Raw genomic sequence first — 12,476 nt, forward strand, 5'->3', positions numbered from 1 at the left:
GAAAAAATGATTATCTGGTTCCACTCACCCACTCTTGCCAGATAGTCCCAGAATATTTTCTCCCTTCAGATCCTTTTCCAATTCTGATTTGAAAACCACAATTAAATCTGTCTCCACCACAAACCCAAGCAGTTCATGTTCATCCTGGATTCTAGTGGAGTGGAAAGATTTATCCCTTATCACCCTCAGACTTTCTGCCAGTCATACACTGATGATGTTAGGGGGTGCTTGTGGCACAGAGGTAGTGCCTCTACCTCTAGTCAAGGAGGGCTGGGTTCAAGTCCCATCCAGTCCAGAACATCCCCAAACAGGTTAATTAGAAAAATCGTCTAGAATAATGATATTTCCCCACTCTAGTTGTTATTATCCCTTGTTCCCACAGTTACCAATGGACATTCGACCACAGACCCACCTTCTAACCCGATAACATTCAGATCCATGTTAGAGATCAAGAGGGACAACTTTAGAGATTGTAACAGACAGTCTGCGATGATATAATTGACTCCCAAATAAAATCCTGACCACCTTGAGGAGAAAATCTTAAGCGACTCCCAAGTTGATTAAGGAGAGCGCGGGGGGTGGAGGTGCTATAAACTGGAGAGGCGCCTGTACAATCTCATTTCCACGCTTTACTTGTAAGACACGCCAGAACTAAAGTCAAAGTCGGTGCTGTTGAAATGAAAAGCCACGGTATACCAAAACTGAACTGCATTCAATCTGCAAACTCACTTGGAGCACTGTCCTTGGGAGCTCGCGGACAGGGAGTTGATGAGGTTTGAAAGCAGGGCAGAGCGAGCAGGGTTAATTTTTCAAGAGTTGTTCACAGCTTTCTGATCTGGTGGTGGTAGCGGGGAGGTACTCCAGATTCACTCCCTAACCCACTCCCAAGGATGTGCAGCGCTGACACAGTAAGGTACCAACTCATTGCATTCTGTGCGGATGCGGGCAACTCCTCCCAAGGGGACAGAGCCGTGCAATCCCTGGTACCAATTGGCTGCATTCGATTTTACTTCAGCTGCACGGAGTCCCGGTCGGAATATTTATGAGTTGGAAGAGCTGCTCCTCAGGGACAGGAAGAAGTGAGCAGAAGCTGCGAGACCAGACCAGACCAGGAGGAGAGGGGAAAGAAAAAAAAAGCATAAGAAAAGTTTCCCTTTTTTTTTCCATTGGCAGCTTCATGAAAAGGCAGTTCCTGTCCATGCTGCAGGAGGTTCTAACGCCGAGGTGTGAACATTGACTGGGGCACCCAGATGGCCAAGTGTTGAAGGTAACGCTGAGAAATTGTGTTTGTAGCTGGTGACAGACCCTCACCACGAACTGTGTGTTATTCCCTGCAAAAACAAAATCAAACATTCCCCCCCCCCCCCCCCAATGTTGTCCAACGCAGCTGTCCGCGCTAACCAAAAACAAACAAGCAAAAAATATTTGCTATAATTAAGACGCAGCGAAATGTGATTTTCTGTAGTCGCTAGCTTTTGGTATGACCGTCACGTTCCAAGCCAGTTTTTACTTGTTGCTTGCTTGGGGTTTGAGCGAACTTAAATGATGATTAATTAGCGTTGTCTCGGCCTGCAAATGCTCTTCCAGACTGATTAAGGTGTTGTGGAACAAGAGCGCAGTTGAAGCATTGCTCACATGCCACACTCCCCACAAACTGAAATTCTACAGAGTTGAGGGATCTACAATTCCATCCAAGTGAGCCAGGCAGCTGACAGATGCAGAAGCCAAATTAAAAAGGGCCACTTTTTATTCTGATTTTCTTTTTTGCTTTGCTTTGAGAATGGCAATCTCTGCCAAAGACTTTGTGTTTCTTAAACTGGATAAAGGTTCCACTGTTTGAACGTGTGACTGGAATTATTCAGGTTTGCTAGGGATGCGGGGTTGGAGGGGGTGGGGAGGATGCAGCTCTCTGGCCTTGATTTTTTTTGTGTGTGTAATCTTGAGTTGGTTCAAAATTAACGCAACAGCAAAAAAAAAGCTCGCTCCCGGAAGAAAATTACTCTTAATGTCTGAATGGGGAGCAATAGTCTCCAAAACATCTCATTGGTGTAGGCAATTACCAGTTTCAATTCTGCTCAATCACTTTGGCTCTTTGTCGACTGTTTAAATGTATGAGTCTCGGGGCGTAATTGAAGTTAGTTTCTGCAAGATCACAGTCTGAGGGAGTCTGATTGGGAAGTCCAGCAGACAGCCCCTGCTGATCTCAACCTGGCCTCTTGCAGTGGTCAAGAGCCGCCAGGTCCTTTTATTTTGATTCTTTTAACAAGTGCAGTTCATTTCGTGTATCATTTTGCTGGTAAAACATTTGGGACTGTTGTGAGTGTGCCCCACCTCCGAGGCAGGAGGTCAGGCTTCAAGTCCCATCTGCCCCAAAGGTCATCATATAGGAGCAAATTACTGCAGATGCTGGAATCTGGACTGGAAACAAACAAAAGTGCTGGAGATCACAGGCAACTTCAGTGGAGAGCAAGCTAATGTTTCCAGTATCATGGCTCTTTGTCAGAGCTGGGTTCATCGCCTCGGATGAAGAGTCATCTAGACTGAGCATTAGCTTGCTTTCTCTATACGGACGCTGCCTGACCTGCTGTGATCTCCAGCATTTCTTCTTCTCAGTGTGTTGTAATGTATCTGAACAGGTTAATTAGGAAAGATCTAGTCCCCTGAATCTAGAGGAGTTGTGGCACAGTGATCATGTCCCTGCCTCCTGGCTCAGATCCCTCCTGCTCCTGAGATGTGTAATAATATCTCAGAACAGGTTGATTGGAAAATCTCTGCTGACCAAACACTGAGGTAATGTGCAGAGAAGGACAGGACAGGGAGCTTTGCACATGCAGTTTGTGGTTTGCTGCCTTTTCATTGGGGAAGACTGAGGGGGATTATTGTTTATATATAATCACAGTATCTGATGGTGTTATTTCTCACAAACTAATCATAGAGCACAGTCAGTAAGAGATTGTTGTTTTATATAAAAAATAATTATTGATCAACCTTGGTTGGAAACAAAGACACCAGTGAATCAGAGGCAGTGTCAGGGATGAAGACTCTGCCTCCTCAGTTGTTGCTGTCTATTACTTATCATGGTGCATCTTAAACTTGTGGAAAGAAATATGGCTGAAATGATTTTTAGGACAGCTCTAGTGCACTTTGCTTCCAAAACAAGAAAAGATGTTCCTTAAATGTATTATATGTATATCATAGTGGCTGGGTCTTGCAAACGGCAGGTCTCTATCATGGAATTGAAATGCTCATCAGCCATGATTAAATGGCGGAGTGGACTCGATGGGCTGAATGGCCTTGCTTCCGTTCCTATGTCTTATGGTCTCATGGTCTTATGCGCAGACACACATGTTGGAAGCTGTTTTCTTCTGCTTTAATTCTTCCCATCTCTCTGCAACCTCTATCTGCAGCCAAAAATATTCACTTTTACGAATCTCATTTCTTAACCAAGTGGTTCTAATATTTGATTTTGGTGATAGGGACCTTTTCCAAAATGAATCAGCAGTCATGGACACAAGCACAAAGCTAAACCACTGAAAATGCTGAAAATCTGAAGTAAGATCAGAAAATGCTGGAAATGTTCAGCTGTTGAGAGAGAAGAGGAGTTAATATTTTGTGTGAACCCCCTTCGTCGCTTTAGTATTTGTGGAACCCCTTCTAATTTATGATCTATAACATGAAAGCACTGATGCAAAGAATGTTTTTAAGAAGTCAGGTCCTTACCAAGAGCATCTTGTACTCACTGCAGTCTGTCTATCCTTCAGTGTGATGTTCACCATTCTCCCAGCCCACTGTGTTGTTACCTTCAGATTTTGCTAAACCCATCCTCTTGAAAGTCTTGACTAACACCAAAGACTTGGGGCAGCCCAGTTTGGGAGACGTTGCTTTAACTGAGCAAATATTTGACAGGCACATACAAATTGGATTGGAAAGGGTGACTGGATGCTAAAATTGAATGTCACAGGTATATTCAGAAAGTGCCTGAACTTTGACGAATTTGCAACATTCAGTCTCTTAGAACAATTGGGTGGGCAATGTCCTTAATCACAAGATAAAATATTTAAGGCAATGTTTTCAGAATATTCCATTTCAATCTTTATAGCATTTAACAAATCAATCCCTGCCTCTATCCTGTTAAATGTCCTGAAACATCTTTCTGTAAATAAGGAGCATCGCTAAGACGCATGTTGTTGATTTTGTTTGCTAGAATTGGATCTTTTCAATAATGTAAAGCTACTTATCATTTCCAGTAACACCTAATGTTATACATGTCATTCCATCAGAAATCCAACTCTGAAAAAAGTCCTCCACTGGTGTTTGGGTATGAATGGTGACTGTTTATGAAGTTGTAAATGATTCAATATAGGTGCTGCTTTTATTAACAGAAGGGCATTGTGAGAGGCAAGAAGGAGATTTCCTTTCTTACATGCACAGTAACATAATGTGTTCCCTTTTTCTTGTTGCTCCAATGTTAAATTGGGAAGCTTTGCAGGATGGGGAAAGGCTCGAAAGAATATCCCAATCTTGCACAGCAACTAGGAATTTCAATTATAGGCTCGATGCACATTGTACACCTGTTCCCAAGACCTTGTAATGAATGTTACCTCCCTTCTAGATCAGGTTTGTCTGTAATGCTGTGAATTCTCAAATGCACCAAAAACTGTCTAAAGCTCATCTTAGAATGCTCAGCCTCTGATTTGCCTATAGTTCAAGTGCCTTGGCTCTCACCTTATCCACTTATCCAGACAGCCCAGTCAAAATCAATAATTCATTCTTAGATTCTCTGCTTTCCTTTTTTCTTCTTCTTCCACACCAATTGCTGAAAGCCTGAGGATATCATTGACACATCAACCATTCCCAGCCCTGAACTATCTCCTGCATTTCTTTTGATCTTTTTGACATCGCACTGTAATTGTGTGCAACATTATTTTCCCAGAAATGCAATGTCAAGAAACTTATTATCAAAACTGTAAAGGATTCACAATAAATTTAGTTTTTATTTCAATTTATTTTCAGCTGTTTGTTTATGTATCATTTAAGAAAGGAAATTAGAACCTCTGACAATGGGACTGTACAACTGGGGCTGATCTGATCGTTAGTGCTGGCTCGGTCCAGTGAAAAAAAACTATTTAGATATTTTTAAAAATCATTAGAATGTCACTGGCTGGGTCAGCATTTATTACCAGTCCCTAGTTGCCCCTTGAGAAGGTGGGGGTGAGCTGTCTTCTTGAACCGCTGCAGTGCACCTGCTGCAGGTAGATCTACAATGCCCTCCAGGACTTTGACCCAGCGACATGAAAGGAACAGTGATATATTTCCAACTCATTTTGGTGAATAGCTTGGAGGGGAACCTGCAGGTGGTCATGTTCCCATGTATCTGCTGCCCTTGTCCTTCTAGATGGAAGTGATCATGGGCTTGGAAGGTGCTGTATAAGTAGCCTTGGTGAATTTCTACAGTGCACTTTGTAGACAGTACTACTGAGAATTAGTGGTGGAGGGAGTGGATGTTTGTGGATGTGATCTAACTTGCTACTTTGTCCTGGACGATGTTAAGATCCTTGGATATTGTTGGAGCTGCACACATCCTGGCAAGTTTAACTTTTTTTTCACCTGTAGAACATAGCACAAGAACGCAAGTTCCAACAAAGCAGCGGATCTTCAAACGTTTTCCTTGGAAGAGAAAGATGCGGTGACCAAAAAATGGAGAATTTAGGAAAAACATGGAAAGAGTCTGGGGAAGGTTCCCAGACTGGCATGAGAGTTGAGGGCTTTTAGTTATGTGGGAGGTTGGATAAACTGGGATTGCTCTCCTTAGAGTAGGCAAGGGAAGATTGAAGCAAGGTGTTCAAAGCCATTAGGGTTTTTGGAAGATCCAATGAGGGAAAATTGTTTCCATTCGCAGGAATGTTGATAATCAATGGACATCGGTAAAAAACAGGACTCTTAAGAACATTGAAATACAGGGAGATCTTGGGGTGCAAGTCCAAAGCTCCCTGAAAGTAGCAATGCAAGTGGCTAAGGTGGTAAAGAAGGTGTACAGCATGCTTGCCTTTATCAGTTGTGGCATTGAGTATAAAAGGTGGCAAGTCATGTAGCAGCTGTATGAGAGTTTAGTTTGGCCACACTTAGAGTACTGTGTGCAGTTCTGGTCACCACGCTATAGGAAGGATATGGAGACTTTGGAGAGGGCGCAAAAGAGGTTTGCCAGGATGTTGTCGAAATTGGAATGGATTAGCTATAGGGAGACGTTAGACAAACTTGGATTCTTTTTGCGAGAGTGTCGAAGGCTGAGGGACAACCTGATAGAAGTGTGTAAAAATTTGAGAGGTATGGATAGGGTGGAATGTCAAATGAGAGGGGGAATGTTTAAAGGAGATGTATGAGACAGGTTTTTGCTACAGAGGGTGGTAGGTGCCTGGGTAGAAGCAGATAAGATAGCAATATTTAAGGCGTGTATAGACTAACACACGCAGAGACAGGGAATAAAGGGATATGGGCCATGTACAGGCAGGTGGGATTAGTTTAGAATGGCATCATGATCAGCACAGACATGGTGGGCCGAAGGGCCTATTCCTGTGATGTACTGTTCTATATTCAATGTTGATACCGCTGTAAAATATTTGGCAAATATACCAGAGGAAAGATGAAAAGAATGTTCCTCACACAGCACGTTGTTATGACCTCCAATGTGCTGCCTGAAAGTGTGGTGGAAGCAGATTCAGTCGGAACTTCCAAAAGAGAATTGAATGAACATTTAAAAAAGAAAGACTTGCAGTGCACTCAGGAAAGAATTGTGGAGTGAGGCTAATTGGATCAAATAGCCTCTTTTTATGGTGCCTGATTCTTGATGGTACAGCAGAGAGGTCAGGGCTGACCATTTGGAATTCTCGCAGCATTAGCTATTAGACCAAACAGAACGGTGCTGCTTAGCACTGAATACCTTCCAGTAAAAGAGCAGGCAGAGGCTGCATTGAAGGAAGACCCCATTTGCTTTAGTGTAGCCCACCCACATCCCTCACAGTGACATATAAATGAGGAGGTGGTTTTCCGACTCGGAAGAATTATATACACACCTCTGCTGGAGCCCATCAAATGGATCCATTGCTCACTAATTCACTTTGTGTTCAAAATTTCTCAAAGCCGACTTTGGCCAAGAATTTGGTTATCTGTCATAACATTTAGCTGATATCAATGTCGCAATCCTATGTGTACATCAAGATGTTTCACTACATTAAGGGGTCTGTGGGACAGCACATTGTTGGAGTTGGTAGCTTGGAAGCTGATGATGTGCAAAGAGAAACAAACTGCTGCTCAAGCTTCTGGTTGGAGACAATTTACTGCCTGAAGGACATTCTCCAGTGGATCAGCAAAGCAACAGGCTCCTAAATCAGGAATCCATTTTAAAAAGTAATATCTTCCAATATTTCTACTCCTTCCAATAGGATTAGCATTAGGGTTAGCTCCAGGCATGACTGCTTTTTCTTGGAGATTGTCCTTCGGTGTGTACACTAACTCCTGGTGCCTGCAGCAGAAGGGAGAGGAACGTCTGCTCTTTTGTATTTCTCAATGCCTGAGGCTTCTTCACATCTCCGTTGAAGAAGCCAAACTGAAAGGTCAAACTCCAGATTCCCCATTCACCCACTTTTCCTGAACAGATGGAACCCATCATAAAATCAGTTACAGTTTTATCTAAACCAAGTACCTTTTGTGGGCTTGCAGCTTCCTCCTCTCTGAAAATGCCAAAGAAAATAACTCCATCTAATTCCTTGAACTCACCCACCCAAATTTCTGGCTCGTTCCAAATGCCAGCAAGAGGCCACACTGCCTTCCACTACCATTACCAGTCCCAGGCTCCCAGCGTGTCCTTGCAGAACCAATCCTCAGATAAATACTTGAATATGGAAGGGCAGAGTGAGAGAGCTTCATTTGGGGAGCCAACTGTACAATCAGTTGGATGGATGACTTTTGTACCAAAGTATCTATAATTCTACAAAGGTCTTTTTTAAAGAAGTCTGTTTTCTTTCATGCATTGGGTAGTATGTGCATGTGTGATCGCAGTGGATTAGCGACTCACTGGGCAAGGAAAGGAGCTTTTAACTGTCCTCTTAAGAGCCATCTCTCCATGGTAAGGTCAGAAGTGGGGATCAAAAACAGAAATTGCTGGAAAAGCTCAGCAGGTCTGGAAGCACCTGCGGAGAGAAATCACGGGTAACATTTCGAGTTGAGTGACCCTTCCTCAGAAGTGGAGATGCTTGCTCATAATTGCACAATGTTCAGTACCATTCATAATGCTTCAGATACAGAAACAATCTGTGTCCAAATGCAGCTTTCAGAGTTTGGGTGATAGATACAGTCATAGACAGCACAGAAACAGGTCCTTCAGTCCACCTTGTCCATGCCAACCAGGATTCCCAAACTAAATTACTCCCATTTGCCTGCTATGTCCCTTTAAACCTCATGAAAATGATATGTAACATTTTGCACCACACAAGTCCCAACAAGAGAGAAGCCAACCACCTTCTCTTGACATTCAATGGCATTCCCATCATTAAATTCCTCGCCATCAACAGACTGAAGGTTACCATTGGCCAATAACCAAACTGCAGCAGCTATATAAATTATTGGCTAAAACAGCAGGTCAAAGACTAGGAACTCTTTGGCAGGTTTATTTTAATTTATTCATGAGATTGAGTTGTTTTTCAGATAGGAGGCCTGTGACCAGTGGAATGCCACAAGGATCGGTACTGGGTCCACTGTGAACATAGGAGGTATAGTTAGTAAGTTTGCAGATGAAACCAAAAATGGAGGTATAGTGGACAGTGAAGATGGTTACCTCTGATTACAATGGGCTGAGGAGTGGCAGATGGAGTTAATTTAGCTAAATGTGAGGTGCGGCATTTTGGGAAAGCAAATGTTGGCAGAACTTATACACTTAATGGTAAAATCCTAGGGAATATTGCTGAACAAAGAGACCTTGAAGTGCAGGTTCATAACTCCTTGAAAGTAGAGTCACAGGTAGATAGGATAGTGAAGAAGACGTTTGGTATGCTTTCCTTTATTGGTCAGAGTATTGAGTGTAGGAGTTGGGAGGTATTGTTATGGCTCTACAGGACATTGGTTAGGCCACTTTTGGAAAATTGCATGCAATTCTGGTCTCCTTTCTATCGGAAGGATGTTGTGAAACTTGAAAGGGTTCAGAAAAGATTTTCAAGAATGCTGCCAGGTTTGGAAGATTTGAGCTATAGGGAGAGGCTGAACAGGCTGGGGTTATTTTTCCTGGAGCGTCGGAGACTGAGGGATGACATTATAGAGGCTTACAAAATCATGAAAGGCATGGATAGGATAAATAGACAAAGTCTTTTCCATGGGGTGAGGGAGTCCAGAACTAGAGGGGCATAGTTTGAGGGTGAGAAGGGAAAGATGTAAAAGGGACCGAAGGGACAATTTTTTTCACGCAGAAGGTGGTGCATGTATGGAATGAGCTGCCAGAGGAAGTGGTGGAGGCTGGTGCAATTACATCATTTAATAGGCATCCGGATGGGTATATGAATCGGAAGGGTTAAGAGGGACATGGGCCAAGTGCTGGCAAATGGGACTAGATTGTTTGGGATATCTGGTCGGCATGGACAAGTTTGACTGAAGGGTCTGTTTCCGTGCTGTACATCTCTATGACTCCATGACCAGAGGACTGTTAATAATCACTTACATGCTGTGGGTCTGGAGTCACATGCAGGGCATTTCTGAACCAGATGGGCTTTTGTAACAATCAACAGTGGTTACATCATCACTATTGGATTAACTTTTTTATTTCCAGAATTTTATTGAATTCCAATTTCACCATCTGCCGTGGTGGGATTTGTACCCATGTCCCCAGAACTTTAGCCTGGTGTTTAGGGTTAGTCCAAGACATCTCCTGACTTCCCAAAGCCTGTCCATCATCTATAAGACACAAGACTGGAATATGATGGAATATTCAGCACTTGACTGGATAGGTGCAGGTCCAACAAGACTCGAGGAAATTGACATTATCCAGGACAAAGCAGTCCACCTAACTGCAAGCCCAAGCATTCCTTCAACATTCATTCCCTCCACCACCGATTAGCAACAGTATGTACCCTCTACAAAATGCACTGCAGCAACCCACCAAGGCTCTTCTACCAGCTGGCACACCAAGGGCAGCAGGTGCACCGGAACTTTAGCTGGAACTCTCTACTAGCCTCAGGTGCCTGTCTGTGTGGAGTTTGCACGATATCCCCATGTCGCGTGGGTTTCCTCCAGGTGTCCGGTATTCTCCCACAGTCCAAAGATGTGCAGGTCAGGTAAATTGACCAAGCTAAATTGCCCATAGTGTTCAGGGATGTGTTGGTTAAGTGTATTAGTTAGGGGCAAATGTCAAGTAATAGGGGAGGGGAATGGGTCTGGGTGGCTTGCTCTTCAGAGGGTTGGTGTGAACTTGTTGGGCCAAATGGCCTGTTTCCGCACTGTAGGGATCCTATGATAACATTGTGGGTGTATGTGCACTCCCAAAGACTCTGCCAGTTCCAGAACAAAGTTTACTATCACTTTGTGAAAGGGAATTATGAATATACAATAAATACTGGTCTAGCAAATGATGCCCACATCCCGTGAAAGAATGTTAAGAAAATATGACCAGATGAAATGACAGCTACAGGAAAATCAGTTTTGCCTGAAACTACTGTAATATTCTAAACCTTAAAGAAGAACATCTGCTTTGATCTAATTTTGGCTTCATTTTCAAAGGTCTATGTAAGCACTAATGTACCCTCCACCCTTCAGGCCTGAACTGCTGTGCTTTTCCAGCACCACTAATCCAGAATCTGGTTTCCAGCATCTGCAGTCATTGTTTTTACCAAATCAAAAATGCAGCAATTGCATGTAGTAAAACCAGCCAAATCTATAGTCAGTAGAGTGCAGTTCTCCAGCATGATCTGATAACTTATTATTACAATTCCACAGCCTTTCCTCGAACAGTTTCCCTGTCTGGCTGATGTTCCATACCCTCAAGGCTGGAAAAAGCATATGTTGCACCTCATTGAGGAGGCTTCAGGGCGACATGGTGACTCAGTGCAGCCTCACAGCACTAGGATGCCAGGTTCGATTCCAGCCTCGGGTGACTGTCTGTGTGGAGTTTACACGTTTTCCCTTTGTCTGTGTGAGTTTCCTCTGGGTGCTCAGGTTTCCTCCCACAGTCCAAAGATATGCAGAGCAGGTGAATTGGCCATGCTAAATTGCCCATAGTGTTAGGTGCATTAGTCAGAGAGAAATGGGTCTGGGTGGGTTACTCTTTTGGAGGGTTGGTGCGGACTGGTTGGGCCGAAGGGCTTGTTTCCACACTGTAGGGAATCTAATCTAATCTAACCACATCCAACAACCTACTTCAAACATTCTGCTCACTCTTTGGTGACAATGTAAAATTCCACCACAGCAGTTGGGGCAACCTAGAACATTCCACAGCAGCACACAACATTCTTGAAAGAGAAGGCCTTATCTCCCAATGTGAACTGATCCATAAAAATATTTCAGGATTCAGATGTCAATCACTTTCACTGGCAGAGATAGTGGGCATAATTAACAAATAGATTTGTTTAGATGCATCATATTAGTATTTGTAAAATGCAGTGTCCATTGTCAGTAAAGCAAGGACTAAACTGCTGATTGCCTATTTGATTAAATGACAGTGTAAATATAAAGGGAGGTTCAGGTGGTCCTCAGGGTTTGGAGTAAGAGTTTTGTGGCTGTTTAGTTAATAAACTTGCTCGCAAGGAGAAGGTGTCTTCAATTCTTATTCATCAATAGGTTAAGATCCGACTTAACATCCATATTACATCCTGTAACAAAAATAGAAGTTGCTGGAAAAGCTTAGCAGGGTTGGCAGCATCTGTGAAGAGAAATCAAAATTAACACTTAGTGTCCAGTGGCTGTTCCTCAGAACTGTAGTCTGTCATCCTGGAGTCTTGTGTGCTAGTTTGTTTTACTGAATGACAAACTGTAGGACAAAGTCAGACATCGCACAACACCAAGTTGTAGTCCAACAGGTTTATTTGAAATCACAAGCTTTCAGAGCGCTGCCCCTTCATCAGGTTGCGTGGAGGGAAGTGCACAGGCACAGAATTTCTAGACTGAGAGATAATTGCAAGATAATTCAAGGTAATTAAGAATGTCAAAAGATAGTATGAATGGTGTGGACAGACTGAATAGTAAGTCTTGTCTATAGGATGTAATGTTAAGGCTTGAAGTTTCCTTACCTCACTGCTTTGTGCAATAAACTTCCAAAGGACATAATTCCAAAAGGGAAATAATGTTAACCTCTCCTGGTATTCCAGAAATGGATGAGATTCCCCCTCCACTCTCCACACCCATCCCAGCCCCACTCCCTGACCAGGTTCAACTCCCCAGTGAGATCAATGAGTTATGTTGGCACAAATAGAGTCAGTCTTCATCTGATTCATGATTTCCCA

At 43.1% G+C, this 12,476-nt stretch overlaps 1 protein-coding gene across 1 annotated transcript in view; it reads left to right on the forward strand.

Moving 5' to 3' along the window:
• The first annotated feature begins 1,010 nt into the window (after positions 1 to 1,010).
• Positions 1,011 to 12,476, forward strand: part of LOC122564555 (cadherin-20-like) — a 153,722-nt gene continuing 142,256 nt past the window's right edge. Inside the window, exon 1 of the mRNA XM_043719619.2 lies at positions 1,011 to 1,267. The gene's annotated coding sequence lies outside the window, so the exon portion shown is untranslated. The remainder of the gene's footprint in view (positions 1,268 to 12,476) is intronic.

The sequence above is a fragment of the Chiloscyllium plagiosum genome, unplaced genomic scaffold (assembly GCF_037043375.1).
Source record: "Chiloscyllium plagiosum isolate Xiang-an unplaced genomic scaffold, Cpla_swu_hap1 HiC_scaffold_34, whole genome shotgun sequence".
Classification (NCBI taxonomy): domain Eukaryota; kingdom Metazoa; phylum Chordata; class Chondrichthyes; order Orectolobiformes; family Hemiscylliidae; genus Chiloscyllium; species Chiloscyllium plagiosum.